Source organism: Cyprinus carpio, chromosome A18 (assembly GCF_018340385.1).
Source record: "Cyprinus carpio isolate SPL01 chromosome A18, ASM1834038v1, whole genome shotgun sequence".
In the NCBI taxonomy this organism is placed as follows: domain Eukaryota; kingdom Metazoa; phylum Chordata; class Actinopteri; order Cypriniformes; family Cyprinidae; genus Cyprinus; species Cyprinus carpio.
Window position 1 is genome coordinate 951,208 of NC_056589.1, and position 7,430 is coordinate 958,637.

Sequence of the window (7,430 nt, forward strand, 5' to 3'; positions counted from 1 at the left end):
AAAAAAGTATTTCTTCTACTAACCCTAACCACAAGCATAAAGTAATGGCAACAGAGAACTTACACTTACACCAAGACCCAACAACAAAAGGGTCTTTTGGATGTGTGTGCTGATAAGGGCTGAAATATCTAGGGCTTGAGATAAGAGTATCTAGTGGTTGTGTGTGGTGAAGCAGAGTAACTGTACACCAAAACCAAAGCTCAGATTAGTTCCACTGCTCTTTTGCAGACTCCGAAAGAGAGCTGCCATGGCAACGGGGAGCTGCACGGCCCCGCTACAGGCATGTCAGGGAAGAACCCATGGGGCTAAAACAGCTAGCTGGGGCTTGTCTGTGCTAATGAGACCAGCAGCAGTCCTCGCTATAGACATACACACACAAAAGACAACAGGCCCATTTACTACAGAATACTAGGACAGCAGAGTGTTGACTTGAGTATGAACTAGATCTGATGTGTGACTCAGAAATATAATAAATAGTCCTAAAACTTGAAACGAGGAAGTGCAAAGCCTGAACCCTCTGACCCCCTTAATTTTATCCTTAGCTGAAAGCTGTCCCCTGTTGTAGAAGTTACAGCACTAATTCTTCAAGTACTGTCAACAGCCAATTGTCCTAGACAGGAAAAATAGAAAAAAAAAAAAAAAATACCCATACCGAAACAGGAAGTGGGATTTCTGGAGAAAAACACATTTTTACACGGTCTTCATAAGAATCCACAAGTTTCACTTGATGTTTCACATTCCTCTCAGGAAGTAATTCTTTATTTTGGCAATCAGTTAACAACATTTCTAAGGAAAGGCCATAGATAAAGCAAGAGGTTTAGATAAAACGGTGGTAAGATGAAAGAGACTAAGCACTAGCAGAACTTGTCTAGAATATGATAAGAAACCAACCACGACAAACAAAACCAAAATGAAAGATGCAAATCGCCCCTAGCAGAAAATGTTGTATGGTATAATAATTAGAAAACAATACGCACACATTTTTAACTTCTGTACTATCTGCTACTTCGCCTGTCATATTCACAGAGCACTGCTGCTTTCTTGTTAAAGCGGCTAGAAATGTATGCAAGTGTCATGAGAAACACCAATAAAAATACTGTTGTTGAATAGGGGCTTAGGGACTCAATTAGTGGGGTCAGTTTATTTAGATTTCATGGTTTTAACATTTTTATTAACACCGCTGTACTTTAGTTGTTTGACTGGTACAGCCCTCTCCGAAAAGTGAGACAGCTACAGCCATAAGGGCAGTTCATACAGAATGTTTTGCATTCTACTGCATTACTTTTCCATTGTCTTTCACAAACACATGCATTATACACTTTTTTTATTGCGCTGCATCTTGCTCATGATATATCATTCCCAAAAACACAATGCTCAAATTAAAATATTAATTAATAAAATAAATTTTAGTTTTCTTTAAAACTCTATAATGTTGACTAGTTGATTCAGCTACAGTCTATTCGATTTCGAAAATATGTTTTGCTGACTACATGTCATTGACAACACGCATATACATTAAGTTGTTCATCTATGTGGGCATTAGACACAACGGGGTTTGAATTTGATGATACCTTGCCTGGGATCCTTTTCGACTTCTCCCTCACCCACTGCAGGTTTTTCTAAACTCTCCACAAGAGGATGTGGTAATCACTTCTAAACCAAACAGTGCTGCCAACATGTTCTGGGTCAGTAGAAAGGATGTTCCTCTTACACTTGTTTGTCTGGACTGTGATCCGTTGAGGTTGCATGGTATGTTTAAGGACTGGCTTCTTGTTACGGCGGGCCCTGTTGATGCTCTTCTGGGTTGGGTGGCTAAAGTCTCCTTGCTCTTCACCTGTACTGAGGGACTGCCATTATCCACAACTTCATGCTCATCCAGAAGAACTGCATCCCATGGGTCTTTAGCAGTCCCAGACTCCTCTGTGAAAGGGGCAGCCCGATACAGTGCGGCGTGGCCTCCTCTCGCCTCCACCTCCTTGCGCTTGTTGAGTGGGTCCAGGTCCAGCCACTCGAATCATCGGCTGATATTGGGAGGTTTCTGAGTGCTGAGGCATGGGCTCCAGGGACTTGACGCTTCCCGATTCGGTTTCCATGCTGGAGGACACTGCCGGTTCTTCAAGTATTCTGAAGTGCTGGCAATCTTGTCAAACAGCTTGGCCATGCTCTGGGGTGACGGCAGGCTGTTGGTAGACAGTAGGAGCAGCAGGTGGTTGGACTGGCGTAAAGGAGAGGAACGGGGTCGGCTGGCTAATAAAGGGAGATAAAGCTGGACTAAAGCCATTCTGGAAAGAGCACGGAGGCTTCGGGAAGGGAACAGAGGGAAGATGGGAGTCTGTGCGTGTGTTGGAGTGGGAGTCCAGTGGAATGAAGCAGGGTTGAACGCATGTCTTCCAGGATACGATGCGCTGAGATTGCAACCTAGCAGAGAGGAAGGTCTTGTCATTTTGTTTACTCCAAAACTGTCATCCAGAAGCAGCTTTTTCCAGCTCCTCCTTTGGTCAGTTTTCTCTAAATCCAATATCTTCAAATTTGTCCTTTTTGTTCTTCCTTTTGTGTTTCTGATTCGGAGAACACAATGAGGTCTTTCTACGATTGCGGTCTAGTGGATGTTTGTGTCATTGGATTGGGAAGAGAATTAATTAGCGAAGAGCTGCTGTGAGCCGGAGTGTGTGTCTTTTCTCACGCTTGATTTTATCCAAGGCGGGCTCTAACTCATACGCGAAAGCCTCTCCTTTCCCACACTCCCTTTGGGCCGGACAGGGGGCAGCCCCCCGGAGAGGCTGGCCTGTCAAATTGAAACCCATTGCCACTGGATATGTGGGCTGGGTGTCAGCTTTACCTCGCTATGTTACATGGGGATACCATTGGGTTCTGGCAGGAACTTTACAACAGGTGCCTACAAGAGGAAATTGAGAGAATATTACATGTTAGTATCAGGGAACTCAGGACATCAGTGTATACACATTTTTAAAGCAGTGGTCAATATAAGCTGCTCTGGGGGATTTTTAACCATCAAATATCCTGTTCACAATGGTGTGTTTACAAATATGAGCTTCTTTCACTCACAGTAAAGGACCCAGTCCATTTTGCACCAACACTAATATGACATTTTGACTATGAATCAAATGAATAAGTCCTTTTGTTCTTATGTTCAATATGAAAGTGCTTATTAAACATGACAAAGATGGGTGAATGCAACCCTACACCTTACATTAGGAAAAGATGAATTGATTCAGCAGCAACTATGGGCCTGATAAAAAATGCACAAAGTGGTCAGTGAGGGTGTGTCAAAATCTAGATTTAATAGGTTGTGAATGGCAGGCGTTACACAACACATACCAGACATTTCCATGTGCCTTACAGGGCCCACACGACATGCCAGCTTGCAATTGAAAAGGGAACCAATTAGTTGTATACTTAAAAAAAAAATTGGGGTTCACCTTCTCTTCACAAACTTCACTGATTATTGTGCTTAAAAAAAAAAAAAAACAGCACAGATTTACGTTACTTAAGTGATGACGAAACAAGGAGTAATGAAAAACACACAGAGATGTGTCTCTAAACAAGTCAAGACAAAGAAGAATGTGACATTTTATGGTCAATTAGGGGTGTTATACACAATGCAATACAGAGTTTAGTTGATTACAGTTGCCAAGCCATAGCGCTTGATGCATTAGTAAAGAATTAACTGATGTTCAGACACAACAACAAAAATGTAATAATTAAAAAAAATAATTCTTCTGCAAAGCAACGTAGTTCTTCAGCAACATTTAACAGAATGGTTGTTCTCCTAAATGCTGTTGAAGGTAGCTACTGATGTAATGAGGTCAGAGGTTTGTGTTTACAGGGAGTATTTTACGATGGCTTGGAGCATAGCTCATAATCATAATCAAGGACTGGCGCTATCTCTTTTAAAATAAAGATTTCAAGGCTGATGTACATCTACAGGTTAATCAATCATAGACTATTTTATCTCTTCAAATGCTGCTGTATGCAATCAGGATTTATAGTCTGCACTATCCATTTAATAATATTTAACAGTTTTTATAATCAAATTAGTTTGTATTACGCTTTCCGAAGACCATATTAAAGGCGCTGTATGCAGGTTTGACACGAGTGGTTGTTGAACTAGGTATTGCAGTCCAAATTCAAAATAATTGGCGGCGGGTTTTTTTTTTCCTTGTTTCTTCCTCCTCGACTTGATTGCAGGTTGCCAGATTGACGACACAAAAAAGGAAACGAGTGCACTTGATATGAATGCCCCTAGCTGTGGTTTCCGCCAACTGGCAACAGGTTGGTGGCTGAAATACATTTTTGCGGAGTAAACCTGGCCAGTGGGGGGTTTTCACAAACCAAAACAGAGATCGACACATTCCGGCCCGGAACACTCATTTTCAAGGAGATATAACTGACTGTAGCATTGTTTTCAGAGTAAACAAGTATGTTTCTTAAGATATCTGCCAAACTATTATGGTTATTTAGTCTTTCGTAGTGCGTCAAGATCTTACAGACCGCACCTTTAACAACAAAGCCGGTTTTGCACTGTGCGTTTCTTATCTTAAAAAGCAGCAAAAATAATACATGAGTGATTTAAACTTAAAAAAACTTCTTTTTTTTCACATTTAATTCAATTAAATATTTTGTTGAACTTCCAGCCAATTGGGAGCCTTATTTATATAATTACCATAATATAAAATTAATCAAACGGTGATAAAATAACTTTTGTCATACCGCCCACCTCTACCACAAACAATCCAAGAACAACATGTCACTACTGCAAGATTACACGTTTGATTTAGTTTTCAGCCAAACCCCATCCAGAATGGAATTGCAATCAGAGGATTGCGGTCTCCTCTGGACCATTGCTCACAGAAGAGACCAAGCGGTTGTCTTATTCATTAAGACCTCAATTGTGGCAAAAAGATGATGCTAACCTATTTAGCATGTCCTCATTATGAAATCATGAAGAACTCTGAGCTCAAAATCCAATGAGGACTTTGCACTTGTTATAAAATTATCTTTATGAAAAAAATTGGAAAAAAGTAATACACGGATACAATATAATTTCCCACCTTTATAATGCTAAACCTTCTATTAAAAACAGCATTTTGTTGGAACAACAACTCAAAGAGATCATCATTATTCCTTTAGATCTGTTTTATGGTTAAGAAATATATTATTTAAGATGGACCTAAAAACAGGTCAACTGGTTTTAAAAAAATATGGAGGTGCCAACATCAAGTTACCGTTTTCTACCTCTCTTTATTCATAGTCAGAAGTAGAAAAAAAAGAGGCAGGTGGCATACTCTTGTGCTCATGGATTATCCAAATCTTTGCACCCTCAAACCTGGGCACTGTTCACACCCCAGTTTCTCACCTACTTGTTTATGCATTTGAAAACCCACGAATGGAAACCCATTTCAAATGTGGTGTCAAATCAAAACGGAAGTCAGCCAAAGTGTTCCGCACTTTACAGTAAAATGAAGTTATCAAGATTCAGGCAGCAGGTTCAAACGTACAGAAGTCAGCTCAAGGGACAGCAACATGAACTACTAGAGTAATGCCTATGCTTTTAGAGTTTTGCGTTTTACGGCTCTCTGAACATAGGACTGAAACAACATGCGATGAGTCTGAACAACCACAGTTTAGTCTGAGATGCTTTTCTAAGCACTTGCAAAACTATGTGCAAGGGAAGACAAAACAGTTCCCAAGACAGTGAGAATGTCCAGAAGGGGTAAATGTGATGATAGTCCGACATCAATATGGCATGTTTTGTGTGAAATGTTCATTACACATATTCAGCTTACAGTAAAACAACATAGTGAGTTTACGTGACAGAAAAACAATTGCAGGGACAGATCAAAAATAAGTTACACATGCAATCCAGCTGCCTACCACAGGCACATGATTCATGAATATATACATACAATGACGCAACACTGCAGGAACAACACCATTTCAGCGAAATTTAAAGAAGCCTTGTGCTGAATCCACAAAACTACACAAAGCTATTTCAGTTATGCCGGGCAAAAGTGAAAGAAAAAAAAAACAAGACAAAAAAAAAAAATACCTGCTTCTCAAAACCAGTTAAGTTACCACAACAATATTGACTGTTAACTTTTTTTATGTCGTACAATACAAAGATTTATCAGCAATAAGATTTTAATTTGAAAAACAGATGAGAGAAGTAAAGAATTGATGTAAAATTCTAATAGGATACATAAACTAGTGTTCTGGACTTCACTCTTTTTAATGAAGGTTGCAGCAGAGACTTGAGCTTCATCCCTAACTTTCATTAACCTGTTCTGAACACAACAGGGATTTATTAATATAATTATATTAAATATTGTTTAATTTAAGTAATCAAAATAGAAATGCAACCACCGGCTTATATGAATAATTACTAAAGGAGTACTACCGTTTAAAAAGACATTTCAGAAAATAAACAAACGTTTATGTTTGCAAAGTATGCAACAAAAATAGACAACCAAAGACGCCACCAGTCTGCAATAAATACAGAATATATTTCAAAATATTGCTGTCAGCACAGTAAATATTCTGCTACGAACATTGTAAAACATCTCAGAAAACCACGTCTTAATACTAACTCCCCCCCAAAGAGATATCGAAAAAAGTTGTTTTCCCGAAAACTTTACGCAAGTTGTTAAGGGCAAATCTTTCGGCGCACTTCATCGCCGCGCCAAGGAAAAGTGGAAAACACTACAGCAGGAGAAAACAAACAGCACGTGATACTCGGCACAATCCTACTGTGCTTATGGTCGCAGGACCATAGTAGTGCGTCTCGGGGTAAAACTTAACTGAATTGGTAAGAAATGAGGTGAATAAATGTCGATTCCCACCTTCCCAGTTCTCGCCGATCTTTGACTACTGGACATTCTCCACCCCGCTGGAAATTTGCTCGTGTAGTCGTAGACACCACACGTCAGTTCCCTGCTGGAGAGCAGAGTGGAAGGAGTACAGAGAAACAGGCGACATACGGGCCTCTCAGAAACCACATCACCACTCTGTTGTCTTGTCGAAGTCTAAAACCGCGCAGCCGATGGACACCTACAGTTATAATATGTCAAAGGATTATATTCGCATGTATTTCCCAGACAACTGCTTCTGTATGAGTGTTGACATTTAGGATTGCCCTCACAGATAACGGATCTAATATGTTATGCGATGCGAGTTATTTGCGTCATTCCGTGCCCTTACTTGCTTTGCAAAGGATTCTTTGAAAAACAAAGAAAGAAATTGAAAAAAGAAAAGAAAGAACGAAAGAGATATTATACAACCAAATGGAAAAAAGGATTGTCATAACGTTTTTTAATGGTTGACACAATCGTAAAGACGTGAAGAAACGGTCCTGCAAAGCTACCTGAAAAATATGTATAGTGTTGTTTTTTACTAGGACAAACACCAAAAGC

The 7,430-nt window shown here is 39.8% G+C and overlaps 1 pseudogene; it reads right to left on the reverse strand.

Annotated features, from left to right (window-relative positions):
• Positions 1–1,600: 1,600 nt before the first annotated feature.
• LOC122148514 lies at positions 1,601–3,377 on the reverse strand (annotated as a pseudogene).
• Between the last annotated feature and the right edge of the window lie 4,053 nt (positions 3,378–7,430).